We start from the raw sequence: 16507 nt of genomic DNA, 5'->3' as shown, positions 1-16507 counted from the left end.
ATAAAACAATAAAGCAATTTATATTTTTTCATTCTTTTATGATATATGTAGTATTTCTGCTATGCTATGTTTGATATCATACTAATGGAAGTGAATTGATTGTATCACTTGTTATCTGTGATAGAGAAAGCCATGACTGGTCAGCTCTAAGTTACAAATAAGTTTAGCTGTCAATTCCACATGTCTGAAGAAACCGCAGTTTGATTATGCAGAGAAATACAAAATAGGAAAGATTTGTTTGACCAGAAAAGTGTAGCCTGATTGGTCACATATGTCTTTATTGAATTTGGTAGGATAAACCTGGGTCCCGAAGTTGCTAATCATACACGGCAAATACACTGAGCCGTGATAAGGTTACAGACAGGGAGCTGTGTTTTATGTGCTGCTGGGGAGAGACTGATTATGAAGCACTTCGGGTGGCTGAATATACTGTTTGCTGTATACTAAGTAAAACATTGATCTTAATTATTCCCGAAAGCAGCGATCTGAATAACACCATCTATGCCTCTGAGTTATAAGAGGGATGTTATTTATTCCCTATTAGTTTAACAGAAGAATACTTACAATTAGCACTTGGAGTGACTCCTCCATTATATAGGATATATCTGTGATAAATAACTAATTACACAATTCGTGGAGATACTAATGAATGTGTTACTCTGCTGTGTGCACCAAGAGAAGTATTAACCCATTTATTTTATTTTACGATTAAAAGGCAATTTAAATTTTGTATGTTGGATGCTAATAAGTATCATTTTTTATATTATTAATTGGATGTGTGGTATATAATTTGGGTAGCCTGTTTGTGCTTCTTTTTTTTCTTTTTGAAGATAATATAAATTGATATTTATAATGGTTCAGGAATATCTAACTACACTGCAACCATGTGGGAAAGTAGATACATATAATGTACAGTGTATTATCAGGATATTTATAGTTCAAGACATGTTTACCCATCTTTATTTTTCCATGCAATATTTACTTATGATAAAGCAAAGTACAATGCACATTAGTGTAATGAAAAAAATATAATTATGTTAGGTTGTAGTACTGACTATACAAACATTGTTAAGGCAATAACGCATAACACATGTATAACACTACAATATATACAAAATAATATGCACAAAATTTGAATATGTATCTTCTTATGCGTAATACAATTACCTTAATCTGAAGATTTCTCCTTCTATCTCTTTCCCTCCTGATCATTCTTACTGTTCCATCCTTCCAGCTCTCCAGCCACCAACTCACTAACACTGGGCTGATACTGCCTATTTATAGTCATTCCTCCCCATCTCTCTTCAATAGTTCCCGGGATGACCAGAAGGTTCTCAGACTGTTTGTCTCCAGGTCTCTCATGTAAATCTCACTGACATGTAATTTTAATTTTGTATGTTGGATGCTAATAAGCATCATTTTTTTTATTTATTAATTGGATGTGTGGTATATAACTTGGATAGCCTGTTTGTGCTTCATTTTTTTATTTTAAAGATAATATAAATACAATGATATTTATAATGGTTCATGAATATCTAACTACACTGCAACCATGTTGTAAAGTAGATAGATATAATGTACAGTTTATTATCAGGATTTTTAAAGTTTAAGACATGTTAACCCAGATTTATTTTGTTATACAACATTTACTAAAGATAATAGAAAGTACAGAATATACAATGCACATTAGTGTAATGAAATAATTATAAATATGTTAGGTTGCAGTACTAACTATACACAAACATTTGTTTATGTATCTACTTGAGATATCTGTTGTCCTCTGGAAAGTTTGGTGCTTTTATATATATATATATATATATATATGTATGTGTGTGTGTGTTATTTTTTATGTTAATTGTACAACAAACTTTTGCTTATAAGAATAAGGTATACCACATTTATAACAATACAATATCTACAACATAGTATCTCCAAATATTTGTGTATATATCATTATATTCTAAAGCGTAATACAATTACCGTAATCTGAAGATATCTCCTTCTATCTCTTTCTCTCCTGATCATTCTTACTGTTCCATCCTTCCAGCTCTCCAGTCACCAACTCACTAACACTGGGCTGATACTGTCTATTTATAGTCATTCCTCCCCATCTCTCTTCAATAGTTCCCGGGATGACCAGAAGGTTCTCAGACTGTTTGTCTCCAGGTCTCTCATGTAAATTTCACTGACATGTAATTTTAATTTTGTATGTTGGATGCTAATAAGCATCATTTTTTTTATTTATTAATTGGATGTGTGGTATATAACTTGGATAGCCTGTTTGTGCTTCATTTTTTTATTTTAAAGATAATATAAATACAATGATATTTATAATGGTTCATGAATATCTAACTACACTGCAACCATGTGGTAAAGTAGATAGATATAATGTACAGTGTATTATCAGGATTTTTAAAGTTTAAGACATGTTAACCCAGATTTATTTTGTTATACAACATTTACTAAAGATAATAGAAAGTACAGAATATACAATGCACATTAGTGTAATGAAATAATTATAAATATGTTAGGTTGCAGTACTAACTATACACAAACATTTGTTTATGTATCTACTTGAGATATCTGTTGTCCTCTGGAAAGTTTGGTGCTTTTATATATATATATATATATATATATATATATATATATATATATATATATGTATGTATGTGTGTGTTATTTTTTATGTGAATTGTACAACAAACTTTTGCTTATAAGAATAAGGTATACCACATTTATAACAATACAATATCTACAACATAGTATCTCCAAATATTTGTGTATATATCATTATATTCTAAAGCGTAATACAATTACCGTAATCTGAAGATATCTCCTTTTATCTCTTTCTCTCCTGATCATTCTTACTGTTCCATCCTTCCAGCTCTCCAGTCACCAACTCACTAACACTGGGCTGATACTGTCTATTTATAGTCATTCCTCCCCATCTCTCTTCAATAGTTCCCGGGATGACCAGAAGGTTCTCAGACTGTTTGTCTCCAGGTCTCTCAGGTAAATCTCACTGACATGTGAATAAGGTATAAACATTCCTAAGGTCACTTACTATAAAGAAAAATTCTAATTAGACCTTGACACATGGTGCAATCTTGAATTCTAATTAGATTATCACAGTCTCTGACATCCTGTTATGTCAACAAATTAAGTTTTTATTTATTATTCATCTATTATCTAGGCAGAGAGTGTGAGCAGAAATACCTTTTCCAACACAAAGCTGTATATATGCACAGTAGATAATGGACTTTTCACCTACTCCCTATTAATGAAGCACTTTACATATTTAGCTGTAGGTGGAGCTCCCATGAATAAAATAGACAATAAGTTCACTTAAGAATGTAATTTGATATAAAAAAACGAGGCACATTGGAATTTACATCTAAAATTTGAATATTTATTGTATACCAAATAAAATCTACATATTTTGTCACAGTAGCTATAACTTAAGAAAACTATAGAATTAACATGTGAAAAGTGCTCCTGTGATTTCCAATACAAATTATGTTTGAAAAAGCAGAGATGTCTTCAGTAATACAAATAATATGGATTTATATGTAATAAACCTCAATATACTCTTTGGACTTTAGAGAACATAATCATATGTATTACTAAACATGGTATAATTAAAAAAATTGGATGTGTGATAGAGTATGAAGCAAGTTCTTTTTTCATGTTAGACTGTTCTTTTGCCATGGAAAATATTGAAAGAAAATGACAATGTGATCAGTAGTAATACAAAAAATGTGTGAAAAAGTTAAAAAGGGAGAAAGGACGTCACCCATTAGGTCATCATTACCTAATTAGTGTGTTCTAAAGTTCATCAAAAATGTTATATCAAATTTACCTTAGTGATGTAGTGTCGCCCACCAATAATCACTTAAATAATTTTAGGGTTCAGTTCACTTCTTACTTTATATTCCATCTGACAGCTTTTACTATAATAAGTAGAATGATTTCCATTAAGTTCATAATTCCATATAATTAGCATTTTCAAAAGAGTGGAAAACAATTTTCTATATAGAGCAAAGCAAAAGACTTTTGTTGCTCAGTCAATTAATTTGGTCACACTCGTGGCCCCTTATGGCTAATATGGGGGGAATCACTGATACAATATATAGAAAGTGGATAACATAATTTGATAACTACCTGGAATTGAAATGATACATTACGGATTACTACATAATTATATTTTGGACATCTGAAGGGATATGGTTTGGACACACATTAATATACATCACTATTAAGAGGAATTTTCTGAGAATTTATAGGAAGATAAGAATATATAAAACACATTTTCAGAGCATCGTCTGATAAATTGACTTTAATATTAATTTTAATTACCCCATGGAGTCAATATCTGTAGTGTTCATAATATTATGTTATCATGTAATCAATGGTTGGCTCATGAAATGAATTGGACTTAATCATAACTAAGTGTGTGACAAATTGGGCTTTTAAGATTGTGGGAGAACTATATTATACCTGTCTTTACATATATGTCTCATACAGTTTATTTGAAAACCCAGGATTGTCCATTATTATATTTATACATATATTACAAATGTATGTTAATATTTAGTCATTCCTCCCATCTCTCATCAACAGTTCCCAGATGATAAAATAGTATTCTCAGACTGTTTGTCTCCAGGTGATTTTTAAATTAGGATTTCATAAAATGTGTAAGTTTTTTTAATGAAAGCAGTTTCTCCTGTAAACTTCTTTGACTTGTAAATGAGATATAAACATTCCTAAGGTCACTTACTACATGGGAAAATTCAAATTAGACCTCAGCAGGAGGTAAAATCTTCTAATTAGATCATTGCAGTTTCTGGCATCCTGTTATGTCAACAAATGGACCTTTTGTTTAGGATTCACCTATTGTCTATGTAGAGGGTGTGAGCAGAAAGACCTGTTCTAAGTATCAGCAGTAAGGCTAGGTACGTACTGCAGGGAAATTCTAATGATTAGCGATTTACCGACAACAGGGGAAAAAAAGTCCCAATCTACATGCTGATACATGTGTACATACTATACACAATTTACCTTCAGATCTGTGCTCTTCATCTGGTCCAAGAGCAAGATAGGCGCTTAGAGAATGTCAGTGTAAATGTATATGTGGTGTTTTAAAAAGAACATACTAGGAGTCAGAAGTCATTTTTTAATTTTATAATTCTCATTATTTAATTATTATTATTATTATTATTATTAATATTATTATTATTATTCCATACGTATCATCTCAGTTTTCATTTCTATTGAACATGTTTTATATTTTGTATAGAGCCCAATTTAGATATTAATTTGTTTGTGTAGCTTTTGGGATACATTTTATTAATGTTAACCTAACTGATAACCTAGGCTGAAATATATATTTTGTTACTAATTCATTATTATACATCAATAGAAATATTGACGGTATTTATAGTAAAACGGTCCAAACTCTCAGTCTGAGAGAGGAAAATGATTCAGTACTCGTTTAAAAGACAGTGAACTTAATATTTAATGGGTTTGCAGACGTGTACTAAGGGAATATAAAAGTGCCATAAAAGACACATGTCACATCTCAGACATGTGTGAGTGACAGCTGTCAATATAACGTTCAGGGATTACTGCAGCATCAGTCAGTAATTACAGTGTTGGCTTTGATTGGCAAACTATTACACTGACACAATTAAAGTACACCAGGGAAACACATAAAGTACATTACATTTATCTGCCCGACAGAAAGGATGAGGTAAATATTAGATATAGATCTTTCATGGGATACAAAAATGATATCATAGAAATATTTATATAGAAAGCATACAGCATTCCCAGGTCCCAGCTGTAAGTGGTTATGGGACATCTATAGAGCATTATCACATTGTATACTGTCACATCACATATACCAGCAGTACCATGTCACATTATAGTATTGTATATTGTACTCTGCTAGGTATCCTGGAACACGGGAACTCCATAATAACCACATGTGACTCCTCTGACATGAGATACTGGCTTCATGTGTTGTTCTCATGGAGTGTTGGTTTTATTCATATTATGAACATACAGGTCTTATGTTCTACTGATCTAATCTATGATTCCAAAACATGGTTTTGCTATAAATTGTAATTGTGTTGTAGTTAAAGGTGCTGTCACAGCACGTTGTTCATCATTTACCTAAAGCACAAAGATCACAGTACATAAGGAGCAGCACTATAGCATAGACATATTATACAGGGATCATTCTCACTGAAATCTCACATACAGTTTACAATCAATCTTTATTATCTCGGCAGTAACATAGTAGAACTAAGGATGTAAATATCTCACTCTTTGCAGCTCACTGGTTACAATGTCATAGGCCATAATACTAATGCCCTAGAGAGCACTACACACTGACATATTGGCAGAGAAAGAAGAGAAAGTAAGGCAGGCTGGTTACAATGCACAAGCAGATGGTACATGCAGAGGAGATAGAGGGGGATGAACAAATCAATGTCTCTTCATGTGGATATTACGTGGTACAAGCAGGGACCAAGTCTGGTTTTATTCTCCTTCCCCCAGTCCCCTCTCTCAGCAGAATCCCTTGTGATGCTGGAAGCACTATCAGATGCAGGACGTAAAAGTGGATACATCTCTACACGTACAGAGCGATGACTGCAACTCTGCAACAGGATTATATATGATCTGTATGTGACCAATAAGAGCATCCGAGCATTGACCGGCTATTGTCATATGTATCTGGTCATGGCAGGATGAATTTGTAACCCAATTTGAAATTACACTCTGCAGGGTATCATGTAAGATCTTATTATCAGGTTCATTCTTAGATCCTTTAATGATTGTTACCCTTATTCTTAATAGCTTTTGCTGATAATTGTTAATAGTCTAATGGTGCAGTGTCACTTTCTGCTTCGTTAGCTGTTAAATTACGGCACAAACCCAGACACATTGGGACTGATTCATTACCGTACTTATCAGCTGATTTTGTGCTCATTGTGCGTAAAAACACACTGTGTATGCCCAGAACAGGGAGATAAGTAAAGAAAACAGCCAGTTAAGTAAGAACTGTTACTCAATGTAATAGCAGGTTCATACACAAACACCACTTATGTAACCCTGCGTCTTTTGAGGTAATAAGAGGTGTGCGATGGGCGGTGACTGCTGTAACTTAATGAAAATGGGCGTATACTTTGGGACAAGTACGATGCGTGCACAGCGGTTTCATCCATTAGTAACAGTTACACATGCTCGGGGTCATGTCTAACTCCTGAAGCTCAGCGCAGAGTAAGACACAAGAATAAGGGCAGCACGGTGGCTAAGTGGTTAGCACTGCTGCCTCACAGCACTGGGGTCATGAGTTCGATTCCCGACTAAGGTCTTATCTGTGTGGAGTTTGCATGTTTTCTCTGTGTTTGCTCCGGTTTCCTCCCACACTCAAAAAACTTACTAGTAGGTTAATTGGTGATAGGGTAATTTTACCTCTCCTTTATCAAGTCCCTTCAGATATCAGTGAGAATAGATGCTGGTTAACCAGGAGATCAGTAATCAAGATACAGACATGCCAATGTCAAGATAGAACTGAGCTCTGCTCATTTATTAGTGGGATACATTTATACATGAAAAAGCGTTTGATCTGGTTATAGAGTAGAAACACATGATTGATATTTTCCTCAGTAAATATAAATCTTCTGACAAAGCAACCATACTCCCTCCTAGACCATCATGTCCACTCCAACTATTTCTTCTGTCGACCTCATCTATTCATGACCTGTTTGCATCAACTTTCTCTTATTACTCCCTCTGTCTAGAATGTAAGCTATCATGGGCAGAGTCCTCTTTTCCCTAAACCTCATGTCTGTCAGTCTCATATGACTCTGATATAGCAAAGTCTTCTGCTGTTTGTTGACTCTCACACATGGAACTCATACTTGTATCCATACCAGCCGTATGTCAGCTCATGACTATCCATGTGCATGTTGCTGTGCTTAATTTTATTTATGAATCAGCTAATATATTTATTATATTTGTGTTTGTCGTATCTGTAAGATGTATGTCATACTTGTAAGCTGATTGTCCGGCACTATGGAATCTGTGGTGCACTATATATAAACGATGATGATGAAGATGAGGAATGTCATCAGAAGTAATAAAATCAAAGAAGTCTTTGATGGATATCGAGAGCTAAAGATCAAATTGAAAAGAGTGATTAATTCAACCACATTCAGTATTATTGTGGGGTGTTAATGAAATTATATGTTAATAAAGCCCCTGCATAATGTGTCCATAAAATGGGAATGATCTCTGGGAAGGTTGCCTTCTGCGTGAAAAAGAAGCCCATAAAGGACATATCTATATGGGAGTGGACTTGGTGGGTACAGAATAGTTATTATTTATTTTTATTTTTTTCATGGAAATTTTGCAGTTCAAGTAGGGCAGTAATTTAATCCAAGGGCCTGGAGGTGGTCTGAGGGTATTGCAGGGTACTGGAGCTGATGGATATGTGTGTATATATGTAATGGGGAGATGTTAGTTTAGTGTACTAAATTAGTGACCATTAAACAGTGAGTAGTTGTCCTTCTCTAGGACGGGAGACAAGAAGAGACAGCAGCTAGCAGGGAATACTATGTATCTTTCCTTCTACTCAGCAATTACTGGTTATCAGTAAGACCCTGGGACTGATTCATCAAGTCATGTAAACTGAGAGCAATGTGCGCTTTAATTTAATGTGCCCAGTAATCAGCTCTGCAGACTCTTGAGTTCAACAATTAAGGGATCTCAAAAACCTATTCAATTAATGTCACCTGCTAATAAAATAGGCATTAATTAAAACATGCTTTTTTAATTTTTTCCCCCCAAATGAAATAAATTTATTAGGATGTTTGTAATATCTACTGAACATAAAATACATTTTTACAGTTCCTCCTGATTGAAAACATATGTTATAGCATGCATACAAGACTGTCATCACTAGTAATCAGGACCTAAACTAGTCTTGTAGCTGGAGCAAGAGATACAGCAGAGAATTAAGTACCTGAGAAATTCCCAGAGTTTGAATGTGATTTTGCTCCGTGCGCTCGTGTTTGACACGCCCTTACTGTAAAAAACACACACAAAATCTCTGGCGCTCTAATTAAATGTTGCTAATCAGTATAAGAAGTAAATTGCAGCGATTCAATGGAGATAGTGTCCAATTTCCTATAATTACAATATAAAGGGAAAAAGGGGGGATGAATGCGCAAACTCTGCCTCTCTGCCGCTCATACTGCTTGAAAAAGTCTGCAGAGGCAGACGAAAAGCGTTGCAGAGACTTTCTTATTGCTCAGTGCATGTATTTCCATTCCAAGGAGGAGATCGTGAGGATCATTATAGCTTCAGTGCACAAAGCTATTTTTAGGAGGAACCTTTAGACTGGAGGTGACTTTTGGATCGGACAGTTTGTGGTGCGCACCATAGAAACAGCTGAACATAATAGCCGCCAGAGCGGCAGAGAGGCGAGTAAATTACTATTCGTCCCCCAGAAGCGGGTAAGCGATCTTTTTTGCCTATATCACAACGTGGGCTATTACCGCTAAATATTACCCTCTACTCTGAAAACGGGGGAGTTATTTATGTGATCTCTCTTTTTTGCCTATATTATAACATGGGCTATTACCGTTAAATATCACTCTTTACTCCAAAACGGGGGAGCTATTTATGCCCAAATACATTGTGGGCGATTACCCCGGGATTTTCTTCCTCCATAAAGTGAATAAGACATTTCTGCCCTAAATATATCGGGGGCTATTATATCAAGAACTACCTATTGATGGAAATTTATATACCACTTATACGGAGGAAATTCATCTGTATACATTGATTTGTGTCAAGCTCTATATCGCTGAAACAACGTGTATAACTACTGTGGAGTCATCTGGATTTCTTCCTTTAGGGAGATACATTGTTGCTCTATATTTTTATACTGATTCAAGACTCTATATTACACCATTCTACTGTTTGATTTCATTTTATGAGAATAGCAAAGTATTCAATCCATCAGGATATGGAACAAAGATACTAAAGTCTGATCTCTATATATTTTAAGAATCAAATATTGGATGCTGTGTACATGCATGTTTTATTATTAAGGAGATATATTCAGGGATTCATGATTATGTATACATACTTTTCCATTGATATGTGAGATTGTGATGGTCTAGTATATGGTATTATTAAACTTTGATTATATGGTTCATAAGAAGTGAGTTTGCGCATTCATCCCCCCTTTTACGCCCTTACTGTACATAGAATAAGGGAGAACGCTGCTTCCCCGCCCATTCCCTTACAGAAATCGTAACCTGTAGTAAGTGTTCTTTGCATATGCAGATGAATTGAACATTGCTGTGTTTAGTTGTGAATGGTCCGGATATGGGCATTCGCAGATTTAATTTGCAGATTATTTGCATAAAATTGGCATTTATGTTCTTTGATGAATCAGACCCCTGTGTTTATATTTCAGTACAGGCAAAAAAAGCACATTGCTAATACATTTGCTGTGTGTTACTAATGTGTTTGTTGCTGTGTTTTCATCATTGGTTGTCATATTGTCAGCATGGATGACCACCTAATTATCACCCCTGGGTCCATCTTCTAAAATGCAGAAGAATGTACAATACTCATTACTACTGAAATAGATATTAGTTCCACATTTAAAAACAGAATCTCCACATTTTTTAATGTCAGTTTTTATTAAACATCAAGTGTGATAGAAACAACTTCCAGTAGCATAAATGGTAATTATAGATATTGTATGAACATGGTCCTTCAGTCTATATACAGGTCAGTACTGTCAGTACTGTCTGATGACAATGACTACAGAGTGCTATACTATACCATACTATATTAAACTATACTATACTTTTACAGATTTTTACTTTGACTATTTACAGATACCCTGGGGAACAATGTGTTTTCCTTGGGAGTTATTTAATAACATGGTGTGAAGAGCAAGGATGTGCTGTCACCGATAGCAACCATATATCAGCTACTAGCAGTCTGCTATCATCATACCAGAAAAGTGATGATCTGATTGGTTACTATGGGATACAGAAACCAGTATATTTCATGTAACATTTACTAAATAACTTTTTCTGAGTACATAGTTGTTATAACAGATGGAAATAAGACAGTAATAGAAAAACATGAGGGAAAGAACATGGAGGCTATAACATAGACTAATAAACTCACATGTATTGTGAAATAGGGAAGTGTGATGTGTTCCAGTAGAAATATTCAGTACTCAAAGCTCTGTCCTTATTTCAGAAAAAACATTTGATATATTCAGAACATTTATTTGGTTTATATCGTGTGAATTCTCTGATGTACAACAAGCTTTGATTTCTGGGTAAAACACTTGCTACATTCAGAGCAATTAAATGGTTTCTCTCCTGTGTGAAACATCTGATGTACAACAAGATTTGATTTCTGAGTAAAACACTTACTACATTCAGAGCATTTAAATGGTTTATCTCCTGTGTGAATCATCTGATGTTTTACAAGATCTGACTTTTGGGTAAAACACTTGCTACATTCAGAGCATTTAAATGATTTATCTCCTGTGTGAAACATCTGATGAACAACAAGATTTGATTTCTGAGTAAAACACTTACTACATTCAGAGCATTTAAATGGTTTATCTCCTGTGTGAAACATCTGATGAATGACAAGATTTGATTTCTGAGTAAAACACTTACTACATTCAGAGCATTTAAATGGTTTCTCTCCTGTGTGAATCATCTGATATTTTGCAAGATCTGACTTTTGGGTAAAACACTTACTACATTCAGAGCACTTAAATGGTTTCTCTCCTCTGTGATTCCTCTGATGTGCAACAAGATTGTAATTCTTGGTAAAACACTTACTACATTCAGAGCATTTGAATGGTTTTTCTCCTGTGTGAATCCTCTGATGTTCTACAAGATCTGACTTTTGGCTAAAACACTTGCTACATTCAGAGCATTTAAATGGTTTTTCTCCTGTGTGAATCCTCTTATGTTTTACAAGATTTGCCTTTTGGGTAAAACACTTACTACATTCAGAGCATTTAAATGGTTTCTCTCCTGTGTGAATCCTCTGATGTCTAAGAAGATATGATTTTTGGGTAAAACACTTTCCACATTCAGAGCATTTAAATGGTTTTTCTCCTGTGTGAATCCTCTGATGTAAAACAAAATGTGCCTTTTGGTTAAAACACTTACTACATTCAGAGCATTTAAATGGTTTCTCTCCTGTGTGAATCCTCTGATGTCTAAGAAGATATGATTTTTGGGTAAAACACTTTCCACATTCAGAGCATTTAAATGGTTTTTCTCCTGTGTGAATTCTCTTATGTTTTATAAGATTTGCCTTTTGGGTAAAACACTTACTACATTTAGAGCATTTAAATGGTTTCTCTTCTGTGTGAATCCTCTGATGTCTAAGAAGATATGACTTTTTGTTAAAATACTTGCTACATTCAGAGCATTTAAATACTTTCTCTCCTGAGTGAATCCTCTGATGTCTTGCAAGTTTTGATGTTTGGGTAAAACATTTGTTACTTTCAGAGCATTTAAATGGCTTCATTTTGGTGTGAGTCCTCTGATGTTTGGTCAATTGTGATTTGTAACTTTTGTCACATTCAGCGCACAGATAGGGCTTCTGTCCAATTATGGAGCAAGAACTTATTTGTAGAAGGAATTTTCTATTGAAAAATAAAATTAGATTGTGTGAACGAGAAAGAGTTTATGAATAACTAATGTCTGTAGTCTATATGACTTGTTGATGATGGTATATTTTTGGAATGTTCAGAGTACAAGTTGCTTTCAGAAACGTCTCTTGTTTTTAGAGTGATCCTGTTCATTAATTCACCTGTAAGAAAAAAATATAATATAAATATAAAGAAATATAAATATAAAGAAGCCTATAACACCTATTAATATATTTTAATAGTAGTAGTGTTATATTGTGTAAGGAATACAAGAATATTTTATACACTAACAAATATGACCCAATCATTGACCAATGTTTTTATTTTTGTGTACATTGCCAAACAAACATAAATTCTTAAAACAAAACTGTGAAAGCTTATCTGCACATCTACACAAAATTAAAACCTGTGATATATCTGCACATGTGATGAAGTACTCACCACCTTCTCCCTACTAAATTAAGTAATTTACATATTTTTTTGTAGGTGGTGCTTCTGTGAAAAAAAATTAACAATATGTACACGATTGAAAAAAAGGTTTTCAAAATGAGGCAGAAAATCATGAGGCAGCAACTTAAAGGTTGATCCTATCCAGTACTAGAAAGGTATACCTGTAAAAGTGGCCACTGAGTGCATATTTATATAATTTGGCTCAGGAAACTATTTGGGCCTTAATCTGAAACAATTGTGCAACAAAGTTGGCATTTAAGATTGTGGAAGAGCTATATTTTTTCAGTCATCGCATATATGGCTTATACTATTTAGGCTTAAATCTAGAAATGTCCATCAATATATTTGCAAATATATTATCAATGTAACAAAATCTAAAATCTACAAAATTTTAATTGGACAATGACCTAAAACCCTTATTTACACACGATAAATTAGATCAGTTAAAAATACTCAGATGAAATCTATCTTAATGAAATATAAATTCCTAATAATTTTTTGTCTTTATTTCAATTTTTTAATTATATGTGAAGAGATTTGCTGCTCCAATAATAAATTACTGTGCAAAAATTTAACCACCAAAAACTTCAGAAAGATAAAAATAATCGCAAACAGGTTAGCCCAAGTATATGCATTTCATCCAAATAATCATTAATAAATAAATTTTTATTAATATCGAAACATACTAAATTAAAGTAAAATCCATCTAATTAAGTAAAAAATAGAAAAAGCAACCAAGTGCCTTTTCATTATAAAATAAAATGAATAATAATTCTGGTGGAGCAAACACTGAAGTATTCTCATTTATTAATATTTCATGAATTGTGTAAATAGTTTTTAATCAAGGATATATCCTTTACAAAGTGAAGCTCACTCCAAGTGCTAATTGCAGGTATTCTTCTGTTATACTGTTAGGGATTAAATAACTTACCTCTTACATTTCGGAGTCATAGATGATATCATTGAGCTTTCAGAGCCAATTAAAATCAGTTATACTACAAATATCATAAAACAATAAAGCATTGTATATTGTTTTATTCTTTTCTGATAAATTTAATATTTCTGCTATGCTATGTTTGATATCATACTAATGAATTATAAGAGGGATGTTATTTATTCCCTAGTAGTCTAACAGAATACCTACAATTAGCACTTGGAGTGACTCCTCCCTTATATAGGATATATCTGTGACAAATAACTATTTACACAATTCGTGGATATAGTAATGAATGTGTTACACTGGTGTGTGCACCAAGAGAAGTATTAACCCATTTATTTTATTTTAAGATTAAAAGGCAGTTTTAATTTTGTATGTTGGATGCTAATAAGTATCATTTTTTATATTATTAATTGGATGTGTGGTATATAATTTGGGTAGCCTGTTTGTGCTTATTTTTTTCTTTATGAAGATAATATAAATTGATATTTATAGTGGTTCATGAATATCTAACTACACTGCAACCATATGAGAAAGTAGATACATATAATGTACAGTGTATTATCCAGATATTTATATTGCTATACAATATTTACTAATGATAATGCAAAGTACAATGCACATTAGTGTAATGAAAAAAATATAACTATGTTAGGTTGTAGTACTAACTATTCAAACATTGTTAAGGCAAGGACGCATAACACATGTATAACACTGCAATATTTACAACATAATATACACAAAATTTGATTATGTATCATTTTAAGCATAATATAATTACCTTACTCTGAAGATTTCTCCTTCTATCTCTTTCCCTCCTGATCATTCTTACTGTTCCATCCTTCCAGCTCTCCAGCCACCAACTCACTAACACTGGGCTGATACTGCCTATTTATAGTCATTCCTCCCCATCTCTCTTCAATAGTTCCCGGGATGACCAGAAGGTTCTCAGACTGTTTGTCTCCAGGTCTCATGTAAATCTCATTGACATGTAAATGAGGTATAAACATTTCATAGGACAAATACTATAAAGGAAAATTCTAATTAGACCTTGACACCTGTTAAAATCTTGAATTTTAATTAGATCATGACAGTCTCTGACATCTTGTTATGTCAACAAATGGACTTTTTGTTTATTATTCATCTATTATCTAGGCAGAGAGAGTGAGCAAAAGACCTGTTCCAGCACAAAGCTGTAGATATGCACAGTAGATAATGGACTAATGAAGCACTTTACATATTAAGCTGTAGATGGAGCTCCCATGAACAAAATCGGCAATAAATAAATATTTATTGTATACCAAATTAAATCTACATGTTTTGTCACAGTAACCAGAGCAGCGAACTATAACATTAACAAGTGAGAAGTGCTCCTGTGATTTCCAATGCAAATTGTTTTTGATAAAGCAGAGATGGCTGCAGTAGTACAAATAATATGGAATTATATGGATTAAATCTCAATATACTCTTTGGACTTTAGAGAACATAATCATCTATATTACTAAACATGTTATAGTTTTAAAAAATTGTGCATGTGATTTAGTACGAAGAAAACTCTTTTTTATGTTAGACTGTTCTTTTCACAAGCAAAATATTAAAATGAAAATGATAATGTGATCAGTAGTAATAGAAGAAATGTGTGAGAATGTAAAACAGGGGAAAGGACGTCACCCCTTAGGTGCTCATTACCTAATTAGTGTGATCTAAAGTTCAGTGTCTCCTACCAATAATCACTATATAATTGTAGGTTCAGGTCACTTATTACTTTATATTCCATCTGACAGCTTCTACTATAGTAAGGAGAATGTTTTCCATTAATTCCATAATTCCATATAATTAGCACTAAGATAACAATTTTCATTACAGTGTAAAACACTTCTCTATATAGAGCAAAGCAAAAGACTTTTCTTGCTCAGTTTATTTATTTGGTCACACTCGTGGCCCCTTATGACTAATATGGGGGGAATCACTTATACAAATACATAGAATGTGGAGGAGATAACTTGGTAACTACCTGAGATTGAAATGATACATTATGAAATACTACATAATTATATTTTGGACATCTGAAGGGAAGTAGTTTGGACACACACTAATATACATCACTATTAAGTGGAATTTTCCGAGAATTTATAGGAAGATTAGAATATATAAAACACATTTTCAGAACATCATCTGATAAACAGGCTTTAATATTTATATTAATTCCCCCTTGGAGTCAATATCTGTAGTGTTCATAATATTATGTAATCATGTAATCAATGGTTGGCTCATGAAACCAATTGGCGTCAATCTTAAGTAATTGTGCAACAAATTCTGCTTTTTATTGTGGGAGAACTATATTATACCCGTCCTCACATATATATCTCATACAGTTTAATTGAAAACCCAGAAGTTCC

The 16507-nt window shown here is 33.3% G+C and overlaps 1 pseudogene; it reads right to left on the bottom strand.

Moving 5' to 3' along the window:
* Positions 1-16507, bottom strand: part of LOC142149624 (uncharacterized) — a 168859-nt pseudogene that overhangs the window by 103185 nt on the left and 49167 nt on the right.

The sequence above is a fragment of the Mixophyes fleayi genome, chromosome 4 (genome assembly GCF_038048845.1).
Source record: "Mixophyes fleayi isolate aMixFle1 chromosome 4, aMixFle1.hap1, whole genome shotgun sequence".
NCBI classification, from domain to species: Eukaryota; Metazoa; Chordata; class Amphibia; order Anura; family Limnodynastidae; genus Mixophyes; species Mixophyes fleayi.
The sequence above is the reverse complement of the archived record's forward strand: the minus strand, read 5'-3'. Positions and strand labels throughout refer to the sequence as shown.